Here is a 13,969-nt window from a genome sequence, read left to right as displayed (position 1 = left end):
CGGGGCGCGGGGGCGCAGGTCCCCCCACCTCCCGCGTCCGGCCCCTCGGAGCATCACGTCCTGCAAGACGGTGGCCCAGGCGGGGCGGCGCGGGAGGCAGAGGGCCGGGCTCGCCAAGCCTGGGCATTTGGGGGTCCTCGGGGTGCAGCATCGGGTGGGGACGGGGTCGTGCTCCAGGGCGGCGGCTCCGGGGACTGCCCGCTGCCCTCCCCGAGCTCCCCCGCGCGCTCCCTCGGAACGCGAGGAGCTCGGGACCCCCGGAGAGGGCGGCGTGCGCGCCCTGGGCCCGCAGTGATTCTGGGTCCCCGAGTCGGAATTGGTTCCGGGCTGGACTGGGTGCCGAGTGTGCCCCGCTGTGCCCGGAGAGCGCGTCGCCCGGTTCCTTGCGTCGCCTGGCTCCCCGGAGCACCCCAGCTTGGATGCTAGCGTGTGGTTTATGCCGGCAAGTGTGCCGCTTCCCCCGAGCCCAAGTGGGCGCCCCCCTGACCTTTCTAAAGGGCTGCGCCTGCCTGGTCAGTAACCAGCGGGGAGGGGCCGACACCAAGGGCCTAAATTCAAAACCAGCAATCCCTAAGTGCGCAAGGTAAGAAAGTTTGTTTTCAGCCCTGTGTTTCATCAATAATTAGTAACCAGGTTTGTTGATTAAGCAATATGGAAACCCGAAGCACACGCACGCACTTCCCCTACGTCCAAAAACTTCCAAGGTTGTATCCGGAAGGTTAATGCCGAAAGTTAAAAGCCCTGGAGTTCAACAGGTGTTCAAGAAGGGTCTTCGTCTTTGCCTTAGTGTCCACTCCCAATTCATGGAAGCGGTTTGCCTGTTTTCTTGACAGACAAAATAGTGAGTAGTTCTTACATTAATCAGCAGAGGCGAGCTGAACCGTCTTGATCATTTAGAACGCAAACCTTTTCCTTGGTTTTTCCCCTTTGGACTTCCCAGGTAATTAGTTCTGAAGTAGTTCCTGCAAGACTGAGCTCTGCCAGCACCTGTCTGTCTCACAGTAACTTAGTCCCAACAGTGAATTGACCAGCTGATTAAGGCTTGTCTTAAACACAGCTGCCCTCCTTGAGAGGCACCATCCGATTTCAAGCACACACACCAGCTCCATCTTTCTGCCACTAAGATTTCCTTAAAGGAAAAAGTTTGCCAAAAATAGCCCCCAAATTTACTTTTAAAATAGTGCTCTCCCCACCCCCCCACCCCCCCCATAAATAGAATGTTTAAAAGACTTATTCTGACCTAGGCCACTATTTTGCAAAAGAAAAAAACTGTATTTCATTACAGGGCTGAACCGGGACCGGTAGTTGTATTGGTATTTCTCAGCAGTCTACTTAAAGATTTAGTTAAAAATAAAGTGTGCAACTTAAAGACATTCAGTAATTATCTTCTCACAGAGAGATGTGGAGTGTGGCTTAGAAGAATTGGAAATGCGCTGCTTTTAGCCATTTTCTTCTTGAAAATCGATGCCTCTATTTATTTGCTGATCTATCCCACTGTGTGTAAATGTAGAATCGGTTTTATTCTCACTACTCCCCAGAGTGACTCCCGTGGAGGCCGAAGAAAAGAATACATTCTAGAGGAAATATGTTATTAATAAAATGTTACCCCCCAAAGAGTTAACCATGCCGGAAAGAACCAAGTGAGGCTTTACTAATTAGTATGATGACAAAAATTCCCTGGTCTGATGAGAGCGCGTGTTTGGATGGTGACTTAAGAATTGATCTTTATGTGAAAAATAATAACTGTTTTTTAAGTTCATTTGGTTCTTTTAATACAGTTTCGGCCATTTTTATATTTCTGGCTGTTTAATAATGAAAATGATAAAGATGGTGAGATGATATATGTCATTATTAAGTTGAATTCATCTTTTTTGGGAGCAATCTTTCTTAGCTCTTGGTAATCTTCACAGCTCACTCTTAACACTGCTACTTGTTCTTAGGTTAAAAAGATTCTAAGTCAGTTTCTTCAGATTAAAACAATAATGCATGCGTATACTTTTTGTATCACCGTCTTCATATGTTAATTTTTTCAGAGCTTTCCTTTGGAACCTTAAGAACCCCAGAGCTAAGTCTTCTTTCTTAGTTTCTAAAATAAGCGTGTATTTTGTTCTTTACACGAATCGTCAGTTCTTCTGATGTGATTGTACCACTGGCTGTCCCATGCCGATCCCATGCACGCTGTGACTTCTCTTTCCCAAGAGGTCAGATTGTGAGGTGTTGAAAATAGCCCAGTGACTCAGTATTCTGGCTGCTTTACGCCAGTGGTCTAATTGGCTGCATCGTAGCAAGCGTCTAACTGAGTCTCACATTTAAATAGTACAAACGGTATGAAGATGGGAGGTCAGGGAACCCCACCCCCAGCATCGTATCCCTGTGTGGCCTTGTTCAGAATAGCTGCTCAATAAATAGGTGTGGGCAATGAACTGGATTGTTGGTGCTGACTATCCAAAGGTTAGAAATTTCAGAATACTAATAGGGCACTTAACTATGAGTAATTCTGTTTTAAATCTGATAGTGATTAAGAGTACCTTAGAGCACTAAATAGACATTTATTACATATGAGCCTATGCTTAAAAGGGGAATTTTTAGTGCAGTCTTTAGCTAAGGCACTACTGATTCTCACGTGAATTCTTTGAAAGAGATTAGGGATTCTCACGTGAATTCTTTGACAGAGATTAGGGACCACTTGACATTTTAAGCAGTCATTTCTTCAGACCACTTGAACTCTTGCAGGTCTTTAAACGATGGGTGGTTCCATTTGGTGATTCAAAATAGGAAGGAGAGAGTTGATCTATACTGGTATGAAAAAAGCAGTGTGTTTAAGGAGATGGAGGGGGCTGGACATCATAGCTCACGTGAATCACCTGGGTCCCTTGTTAAACCCAGATTCTAACTCAAGACATCTTGGATGGGGCCCAGTGTCTACATTTCTCACAAGCTCCCACAGGCTACACACTAGAAGGATTCTGGGATGTGCATAAGCCAATTCAGCATGTTTACTGAGCATATACTGTACAGCAGGCCCAGATGATACGAAAGTTAAGAAGACAGGTCATACCTGCCTTTGAGGAGCTGACAAGAAGAGGAAGAGCGATAAGAGATTGAGTGATTCTTCCTTGACCGAAAATGAGGTTCTGGGTGCCACTCTGCGGGGTGGTGACCAGGGAGGCACCTGGGAAAGGGGATTTTCTGGTAGGGCTTCCAACTGGTTGACCTTGACCTATAGTCATGTCTGAATGGAGAGCCCTGTGACTCAGCAGGAAATAAAATGCAGATTTTGAAGTCAGACTGTAGGAAGTAGGTAGGTAACCTTCCTGCTTGGCTGCATTGTGGCTTGGAGCAACTTTTTAACCTCTTTGAGAGCCCGAGTCCTTGTCAAAAAATAGTGTAAATGATGCCTGCCTCACCACAATGGGAAGATTACCAATAAAGGGTGCCTGTTGGCCTAACAAAAGGGATTGCTTTTATTACTCTTAATGGGAGACAGGACTAGAAAGCAAGGAGGATGCTAAAATATTTTCCATGTAGTTTACTCATTAGAGATTCAGTTTGGTTTACCAGCAAACCCAAGGCTGGCAGCAGAGAACTGGCCTAGGGCTGGAGGGCGGGCAGCTGTGGAAATTAATCAGATGCAAAATAGAATTATTGGGAACATGCTTATCTCCACCCTTCTGGTTAGCCCTCCTTGCAATACTTTCACCTGAGGCTGTTCCTGTTACTTAGCATGCAGGTTCTGTTGATCAAGACTGTTAGTGGCAATCAGGTAATCCTTAAAAATATGGTGGAGCAGGCAAGCACCTCTCCTCTATGAGGGGCGTTGATTCATTCCTTGGTGGGGCGCTTTCAAGAATCAAACCCATCAATAGGCCTTTTCACCATAGGAGGAGTTGCCTGACGTTAGTGCCAAGCACGGTGGAATTCACCTGAGGTGCTTTTTACTCTCTGCATTCTGAGGTGGTTGCTTCCTCCTGACCTCTAGGGGAGATGAGTTTCCAAGGTAGCAATTTCCTTCACCCTGACCTTAGAAAGAGTTATCTGGGTAGCCATGAAAATACTTTAATAAATGTCATTCTGCAGTTCATGATATCTAGGGGTTCTATTTATTATTTGCAAAGAAGAGATTTCTTTGCTACCGCTCACCTTTCATGCCCTCTAGAAGTAAACCTTGAAGACTGAGTTCTAAGAGAATAGCAGTGGCAGTTTGATGTTTGGGGGGAAAGAGAAGTAGAGGAACAACTGGAGCCAAGGCAGGCCTGGTGAGGAGGGAGATACAAGGGGGAGAAGGAAGAGCATCACGCATCTGAGTACCCAAGATGGAGATCATAGCCGTGGCGGGAGCTTGCGTTGTGGACTTTTTTGCTTTGCTCAAGGTCATGGCAGATATGATCATACAGGCTTCCAAAACCATAAGCTCACCCAAAAGCAGGTGACACAGCTTAGCAGCATGATTGTCCCAGCCTCTTCTGAATCAAAAAATGGGGCATACAGTTTTGTGAAGGCTGTTTATGCTCCTTGGTGGTGTAATACCAAGAGCTGCAGATCATTTTTAAAATGATCACTTTTCTGTTTATAAAAGTAAATAATTTTTGGAAAAGGTAGAAAAGAGTGAAGAAAAGGAAGATTACCCACAATTTCAAGATGTATTTTCTTTTCGGTGTCTTTGGCATGCATTAAAATGTTTTTGTATTAGTTTAAAAAAAAAAACATGGATATAATCTTGTAAAAATTTTCAAATAACAGAATCATTTCTAGTAAAAGAGAAAGATTCCCTTCATCCCTGTGGCCTTCCTAATAGTCGTTTTTCTTTTTTTTTTTTTGCCTGGCAGAAAGCTGATTTTGTGTGGGAGTCTCCTCTCCCCCACCTGTCTCAGGAGCTTTACCTCATGGGCCAAGCAACCCTGGTGGGCCAGTTGCCCTTTCTAGTGATTGGCTTGGTGTGACCATGTGGACTGTGTCCTAGCCAATGAAATGTGGCTATTCGGGAGGCATTGGGAAAGTTTCTCTGCCTCTTGAAAAGAGACAAGGAAACAAGCAGCCCTTTTCTTTTCCTGGATACCATGATGTGTGGCCACCATGCCCGTAAACTGGGCAGCCAACAGTCACCAGAGGAACTGGGCCAGGTCTTAGCGCCGACCTGCAGAAGCACGCAAAGGTCCATAATGGCACCCCTGTGGTAATCTTGACCCTCTGAATTTCCCAAGAAGGAGTCTGGGATGTTGTGAGATCCTGGAAACTTCATTACCAGGTTAAGCAGGTTGAGTTAGGTTTTATGTTAGCTGTAGCCAAAAGCATCCTAACCCTGCACCCCATAACTCTCCACCCTTCTCCGGAGTTAACTAGCGCTAACCATGATGTGGTATATTCTGCTAGTCACGTTTTGGCACATTTACATATATACACACAAGTGTAAATTTCTAAAAAGCCACCCATTTAATGTAATTTAGCAACTTTGGAGAAACAATAATATGGCAGCGATTTTTTTTTTAGTCATTACTTATAGCTACTTTATTTTTTATTTTTATTTTATTTTTTGGGGGGTTGGAGTCTCGCTCTGTCACCCAGACTGGAGTGCAGTGGCCACTCCCGGCCACCACAGCCTCGACCTGCTGTGCTCCGGCCATCCTTCCGCCTCAGCCTTCCAAGTAGCTGGAACTACAGGTACACTACCACACCTGGCTAATTTTTGATTTATTGTAGAGATGAGGTCTCGCCAAGTTGCCCAGGCGGGTCTCGAACCCGCAGGCTCAGGCAATCCACTCACCTCAGCCTCCCAAAAGTGCGGGATTATAGCACAGAGCCCGGCTGCTACTTTATTTTTATAGGCCACAGAGTGTTATTCAGAAGTATGGATAGGGCATAACTTGCTTAATCCTTCCCTGTAAACTTGTATTACCTTTTATTTCCACTTTTTCACTATTAGTGTTTGTATTAACTTCTTTATCTGTATACCTTCGTGTACATTTCAATTTTTTCCAGGTCAGGGATACTAGGAAGGGATTCCTGGGCAGTAGATTCCCTGTCTATTGATAGATAAATTGATGATTAAGAAGGTTATGACCATTCACCTTCCTTCCCACAGTGTGTAAGGGTGCCTTGTCTCCATGTCTTAACTATCATTATGTATTACCCATCTTTTAAATCTGTGCATTTTTTTTTCAATTCTTTTTTTTTTTGAGTTGGAGTCTCACTCTGTCACCCAGACTGGAGTGCAGTGGCTGCTCCCGGCCACCGCAGCCTTGACCTGCTGGGCTCTGGCGATCCTTCCGCCTCAGCCTTCCAAGTAGCTAGAACTACAGGTGCGAAATCTGTGCAGTTTTATATGCTGATTGATTGCCTTAACCTGAACATAAGCATTTTACCATGTCATTAAAAATCTCATGTAAACATAATCTTAATAGCTAAATAGTAGTCTATGATACTTATTTTTGGAGTTTTTCAGTGGTATGTGAGGACACAGAAGAACTCCTGGCCTCAAGCGAGTCTCCCAAGTAGCTTGGACTACAGGTGAACACCACCAGGCCCAGCTAATTGTTTATTTTTTTGGAGTCAGAGTCTCATTCTGTCGCCCAGTCTGAAGTGCAGTGATATGCTCGCGGCCACCCCAGTGTCCACCCTCAGGGCTCAGGCGATCCTTCCACCTCAGTCTTCCAAGTAGCTGGAACTACAGGTGCACGCCACCACACCTGGCTTATTTTTTCTGATATATTGTAGAGATGAGGTCTCAACAAGTTGCCAGCGCTAGTCTCGATCCCCTGGGCTCAGGCAGTCTTCTCCCTTTCATCTCCCAAGTTGCTAAGATTCGTTGCTTTTAGAACCAATAGAGTTTACAATTAGATTCTTAATTCGGTTCTCTGAATGTACAGTCGTCACTTAAATACTCTGTGCATGGCGCGAGACATGACAAAAAAGTGAATTTACTGTTTTCTTTGAAATGTCTCAATTCTGCTAAAGAAGACGAAGAGCAAACAGGATGGATGAAACTCATAAGAAATGTGAATCAGCCAGTCTCTGTGGCTTAGCCTGTAATCCCGTGCCTTTGGGAGGCTGAGGTGAGTGGATTGCCTGAGCCCGCGGGTTCAAGACCCGCCTGGGCAGCAAGACCTCATCTCTACAATAAATCAAAAAATCAACTGGACATGGTAGCGCATGCCTGTAATTCCGGCTACTTGGAAGGCTGAGGCGGAAGGATCGCTGGAGCCCAGCAGGTGGAGGCTGCGGTGGCCGGGAGCGACCACTGCACTCCAGTCTGGGCGACAGAGTGAGACTCCAACTCAAAAAAAAAAAAAAAAAAGAAATGTGAATCACTCTTCAGAGAAAGGCACATTTGAAAAGCACCACTCTTGTGCATGGACTTCTGGTCATCCTTCTAGTTCCTCACTGCTAACTATTACCGCACAACCCAGGAACACTTGCCATGCAATGCGAAAGAGAAAGGTACAACGACAGAAGGAAAAGCCTTAGAGGAAACAGAGACCACACAAGAAAAAGAGACCTTAAAAACACAAAACCAATATCCTGGGAACATCATGAGGCAGCCAGCATAGCTTTTTGGTCTTTGTAGGGTGCACTGAAGCATCCCAAATATCCTTACAAGAATAGAATTATTAGTCATTAAACTCTATGTGATAACATGATGGATGATAGGGGAAACTTGGAGGTCACCAGAAAATAAGGTTGTCTCCATTTTAAATTACATTTTATTGACATCTATATTTTTGGCATACAAACATGAGCGTTTTATTCTCCATTCAGACAGGTTAATTCCATTTCAAGCCTGGGGCCTGGTCAGTGTTCCCCTGTATGGGCCTACAGTCCTTTTGGGGTAATTTCACAAACAGTGCTCATCAGTAGAGTTCAGATTTGTCTTTAGTGTGGAATAGAAACATCTATCCAGTAGTTTTTCAGTCTCAGCACTTGGTGGCTTCGACTTTCGACTATTCCATTTTGCAGACTTAAGGCCTGTTTAGAAATAGGCAGCATCTCAGGTCTGTATATCGCAAGGTGAACAGTTCTGTTCACGGCCTGTTGTCAGAGGGAGGGAGAGGGGGAGACCTTACCTTGTAGCCAGAGAGGTTTTTTTGAGGAGGTGGGTTCGAGTGAGGATAAGGAGGAGCCACTCTGGCTGCTACATTGATCCAGTGAATCATGTTTGCCATGTCAACACTTTTATTTGTGCTGTCTATGAAAGACATGACGTACAGTATCATCAGTTCCTGCAAAAAATGCCTGTTTCCCTGGAGATCAAGAGCTAATACAAATATAAGGAAAGCCTTCCAATCCAAGTTTTGGTGTGTTTGTGAAGGGTATGGGGGCAGATGTGTTTGCTGGAACATTGCCGCGAATGGTTGCTGTGTGTTTCTGGAATATCAGCGTATCTAACAACCAGAAGCAGATGTCAGTCTTTATATGACCTGTCTTAGTGGTTAGGGAGGGTTTTGCTTTTATGGCTCTCCCCTTTCCCCTTCATAGCATTATCAGAGAAAGAAATCCATTTACAGCCCATTTGCATGGCAATTTTGTAGCGATTTTATGATCTCTCAAGCAAAAGAATTTGCTTCTGTTTCCAATCAGATGTAGCCCTTGACTTAAAAAATCTCTTGGATTTATGGCTCAAAGTAAACTGGTTTCATTGGAGGTGAGAGAGCTGCTTATTTTTGAGCTGCTTCTACTTTCCATCCTTGGCTTTGTGTCTCAGTTTTTCACGCTGAGAGTGGTGAGGTGGCTTGGATCCCCCTGATTCTCAGATTATGGAATTGCTTTTCCCCTGACCTACTCCCCTCTTCTGGAACATACAATTCACTCCCACACACAAGGCTTACCAACAGGGTGGCCGCTCATTAGAAAAAACAACCTCCACCCTTTGACTATCTTACTTTCATTTGATCTGAAAAGACACCCCTTTTGGAGACTGCGTCCAGGGGCAGCCTGGGACTCCTGGATTTGGAGTTCAAGGTGGTCTTGATGAAAACAGATCCCTCTCCTGCATGGCATATCTTCTTCCTGACTTTTCTACTCAGGCCTGCAACGCCCCCCTTCGCCTCACCTGGTTGGCTGTCATTTCTCCTCAGCTTGCTGACTCTCAGCCCAGAGCCCTGTCCTTCACTTGCTCTCCAGTCATTCCTGGATACTTCCTGGCAGGGCTTCAGCTGCAGGAATCGTTGCTCTTATCCCTGCATGTGTGCATAAGCCTCATGACCAAGCTGGGCCCTGGTCGGGTCAGTGAGTCCCCCTAGACCCCTGCACCTTGTGCAGGGTGGGCACATAGGTATTCCATAGCATTCTATCAAGGAAATGAGAGAAGAACTGCGAGCCCCGCAACCGAGTGTCTAAGGAAACTCACAGATGTGAGTCCCGCAATGAGTATATAAGGAAACTCACAGCACCCTGATTCCTCTATGGACAAACTGAACAACTGGTGTGTGCCTTCTCACCTCAACAGGTCGTCGGCCATTCTTGTCTGATTTTTTAGAAACCTGCTCCACGCATTCACCTGGTGGCTTCCGTGCTCTGAGTTGACTCCTCCTTATCCAGGGCTTGCAGCTATTGCTGTGCAAGTCCTGAGCGTTGTTTCCCTGGTGTTCTGTGAAAACGGGGATGCCTTGGGCATCTACGGGGTGTGCTCCAGTATGCACCACATCTATTTGGACTTGTGCTGTTTGGTATATACGGGGTCACTCGCCGGCAATCATCTGTCACTCTTCAACTGTGCAGTGGGTTTCTTTATCTCTCCGTGCCTGGGCTGGTGGCATTCCCACAACTAGAACGTTGCTGCAAGCCCACTGAAAAGACCTAGATCAACTCCTTCCTGGCAGAGACTCGGGGGTGCCTTCTGAAGAAGACATCATGCTTACATTTTAAAAAGAATGATTCTTTTTGAGTTTCCAGTTTCTGTGAAGCTGTGCTGTGTTTGCTTGAGTTAGCTGTTCAAAGTGGTCAGCTGTCTACCCTCCATGTACAAAACCTCCTTATGCTTCTGTCTTGCTATGTGTCTCAGTACATAACTGTTGAGCAACGGCGTCTCATTGTCCATTTTGCACTTCTTTGGGTAGTAGCGTTAGGATGTACTTCCCTGAGGCTATGTCTGTGTTTTCTAACAGCTCAGGCTTTGGCAGCTCTTGTACATATCGCATCCTGTTTATATGAGATACCTATAAAAATATTCAGCCTGTTCCTTGGGTGTGCCAGCATTGCCCTATGACCTGGTTTTAAATCGCAGCGTGTGAGTGGCCATCGCCGCTTGGGTCAGGGACACTTTTAAATGGTGTAGCGAAGACAGCTTGTGGCTCATAGCAGAGGGCTTTGGACCCTGATGTGGCGGTCGCTGTGACTAGGTGACCCTGGCAAGCTGCACAAGCTTCAAGACTCACCTGCCTCATCTGTGAAAGGGAGATGTTAATACTCAGGTGAAAATCAAGAGAAGAGAATGCTTATTAAGGAGTTCCATAAAAATGAAAAGTAATATTACTGTTTTATTACTTGCTGCTTTGACCAGGTCATCACTCAAGACGCCTGCACACCCAGCTGGGTAAATGCCAGCTTCGAGGTGTTTTCTTCTTGAGTGAAGTACCTGGATTTTTTTCCAGACAAGGTACATGCTAGCAATTATATACACAACATATCCCAGTGTTCTCTTGAAAGCTAACTTAATGGGGAAAAGTGAAATACTTCAACTGGGGAAGCCAAACACCCTTAGAATGTCTTGGCAGTGGCTTGGGGGTCGCACAGTTTGCTTTTGAAAGCTTGTGCCATTTATAAGAACAAAGTACCCTGATAACCTTTTGTGTCTGAGGTTTCAATTCAAATCAAATAGCCTCTGCATGCTCCCATGGATTCTGAGGTTTTTATGGGGTGTGAGGGGGGTGTTTTGCCATGATAAATGTGACATGTGCTATTTTGTGTGACCTTTTGTTTTTTCTAAAGAAGGCTGACTGCAGAACTTGGGCTCGGCTCCCGCTGTCCCAAAAGGATCCTGTTATTTTTCTCCTGTGTCAGGATCCCCTAAAGAACAAGGACCCCCTGATTCTTCAGTGGAACCGGGAGCTTATTATTTGGATTAGAGATACACATACTATTCTGGCTAATAAGTTGGTTTTAAGGCAGAAGGAGAGGACCTCAGTGACTATCCGGTACAACGTAGCTCATACTTTTCAGATGAAAATTGGAGGTTCAGAAAACAAAGGGGGTCTTTGCTGAGTCTTGGAGTTTGCAGTGGGGACAGGCTGGCCTGCTGAGCCCTCATAGGCAGTTTAGTACTTCTCTTTCTCTTCTGAGACCTGAGGTGTCTTCACCTGGAAAATCAGGGGCTTCTCAGGCGCTGGTTCCAGAGAGTCCATAAGAATACTTTCCAGGCCTCCACCAGGGCACTGACCACCCAGAAGCCCTGGGAGGGCCATACTGCAGACCAATGGCCAGCTTGGTCTAAATCGCCTTATTCCTCAGCATGCTTTTCACAATCTGCTCTCTACCACGAGTATAATAAGATAAGGAAGAGGTTCCTAGGTACAGGCAGTAACAAGGACAAGGCTGGGCACAGACTGTGCACTTGGACGTCTGGGAACCAGCTCACTCTCTTAGGCCCTGAGATCTCAGTTTCTTTCAGAGAAACAGAACAGATGCACAGAGCTCACTCATGCCTACCAAGAAGGATGAAATTCCCACGTATTTAACAGTTTTTAATAGTGCTTCTCATGCACAACATGGCGGGGCGCGGGGGTTAGTGTCACCTGTAGGATTTTCTCACCTGCACTTCTTTGTCCTGTATCTTTGTCACTGTCACTCTTGGAGCATCTCTGTATCATTTTTCCATAATAAGTTAGGCAAGCTAAAAATACTTTGGGCCTAAGGGTCATTTGGGAAGAGGAATCCTGCGTTTAACTGTCATTGTCACACACGTATGTTCATTTGATAACAGCCTCTTGAGGAAAGCACTATGTTATTTTCATTTTACATACAGGGCACAGAGGCTCAGAGAAGGTAAGTGACTCGCACGAGGACATTCAGAGCAGGCATGGAACGTAGCCCTTTAAAGAAGGGCCAGAATTAGAACAGCCTGTTTTTATTTACTTTTTTCTGAAATGCTGCCTCCGAGAAGATAGGATGTGCATATGACATGTGGAACGTCTGGAAACTGATTCCTTTAGCCTAAGTGGCTTCCTCGAGCGTGAGGTGACCGTGTGACCGCTGGGTACCTGCTGGGTCAGAAGACGACTCCCATTTGGTGGCCGTGCTCAACCCCGCCCTTCGAAGGAGGAGGCTGCGTGTGAAAGGGTACAAAAGAGGAACAGAACACTTGCAGGAAAATCTTTTTTAGGGCAAAATCATTATTCTGTTCCTTGCTGTCTTTTAGTAGCTAACCAGCTTTCCAAAATTGTTTCTCTGGCTGTAATAAGGACTGTTAAATCAGGACACTCATTGCATCTCTCCTCATTTTCTTGCAGTCAGGTACATCTTTCTTCAGCTGAGCTCAGCCTAGAAGTCAGCCTGAAAAGGGAGGGGCCGCCCGCCACCACCTTTGGAAAAATACAGTTTCGCCTGGGTCTCCTCAGCCCGGGGTCTGGAAAACCTGAGACTGACTGCTTTCTCGGGGAGCCTCCAAGAAGTCACCCAGGGTTGCCTCAAAATGTGTCTTCCTCTCCCCCTTCCCCTCCACACCCGAGCACAGATCTTAGCACTCAGTGTAATTATAAAGGGAGATAAGTGCAAGCAGGGTATTGCCGACTTTTGGGAAACGGGGTTTTCGAAGTCGCTGTGCCTCGGTTTGACTCCAGGGGAGGACCTTCGAAGTGACCTCTGAACTTACTGAGGGCAGCTCCGAGTGCCCCACCCCTTCTTCCCTCCACCAGCTTTGGCGGCTGTGGGCAGAGGTGGTTGAGCACTTCTTGTATGGAAGCATTGAGGAGCCTTGTTAGGACAGTTCTGTGTTTGTGTACCTTCCTGCTACCACCGTTGATGAAGACAGGAACAAAATCTGAAAGTAAACATCAGCGAGATAATTTGACCATCTGTTGATTGACATACACGCACATACACAAAATCAAATTGGTTCCCGCGACCTTATTCAGATTTGTACCACACCCACATCAGAGGCGGGGATCAGCCAGCCAATCCCGTCTCAGCATGAGCTTGTTACCCTCACCCGAGCAATTTCATTTTGTTTTGTTTTGTTTTTCAGAATCTTTCAATAGCATCTATCTGAATTATTCTGGGCTGTGTATAGTTCCAGGGAGTTCTGAGAAACCTACATTCAAACCGATTTAGGAAGGTTTTTTAGCTGGTTACACTTGTACCTGAGGGCAGTGGTGATGGGACATTTGGCTGTCTGACATTTGATTATCTGTTGTAAGGCCAACTGTGGAATCATATGGTCAGGAGTTAATGGTTCAAGGGCTCTCTCAGCGTTCCAGTGATACTAGTCAGGGTAGACCATACCAGGAGAATGCCCTTTTTCTTTTTTCGTGTACACAGCTTTTGCATCTTGATTTTAGTGCTTCCCTGCTTCTGTGGTGTTGCTGAAGGTCAGTCCCCAGGGCACAAGTGTGATGTCAGGCAAAAGAGGGCCTGGGGGGAGGAATGGTTCTCCTTAACTTTTCAGGATGGGGAAAGCTTTGGTCAGAAATACGAAAGAACCATAGAAAGAACATGAGGTGAGATCTGTACATTATGAAACATGGCACTGCTCTTAATTCTGGGGTAGAGTATTCAGAATCAAGAATACCTTTGAGCACTTGGTGTAGCTCAAGTGGTAGCCACACCCGTGTTGCTATTCCCAGTAAATCAAGTCACTTACAGACACTGGAGTCATACTGCAATGAGTCCCTGTCCTTCCAGGGTTTATTAATGTTCTAGGGCAGATCCAGTATCCCAAGGAGATTTTATTTCAGCGAAAGTAGAAGCCTGAATTTGCTTGAATTCAGGCAGAATAGATCATTCTTTCAGATAACTTGAGTCCTGAAGTAAGTCTATTTTATGT

General features: G+C 45.8%; 1 protein-coding gene across 1 annotated transcript in view; it reads left to right on the top strand.

The window, feature by feature from the left end:
- The window catches only part of NPAS2 (neuronal PAS domain protein 2), a 174,516-nt gene that overhangs the window by 1,029 nt on the left and 159,518 nt on the right, over nt 1-13,969 (top strand). The gene's annotated exons all lie outside the window — the stretch shown is intronic.

Source organism: Carlito syrichta, unplaced genomic scaffold, assembly GCF_000164805.1.
Source record: "Carlito syrichta isolate Samal-C Ts95f unplaced genomic scaffold, Tarsius_syrichta-2.0.1 Scaffold314328, whole genome shotgun sequence".
NCBI classification, from domain to species: Eukaryota; Metazoa; Chordata; class Mammalia; order Primates; family Tarsiidae; genus Carlito; species Carlito syrichta.
This window is presented reverse-complemented; position numbering and strand designations above follow the sequence as displayed.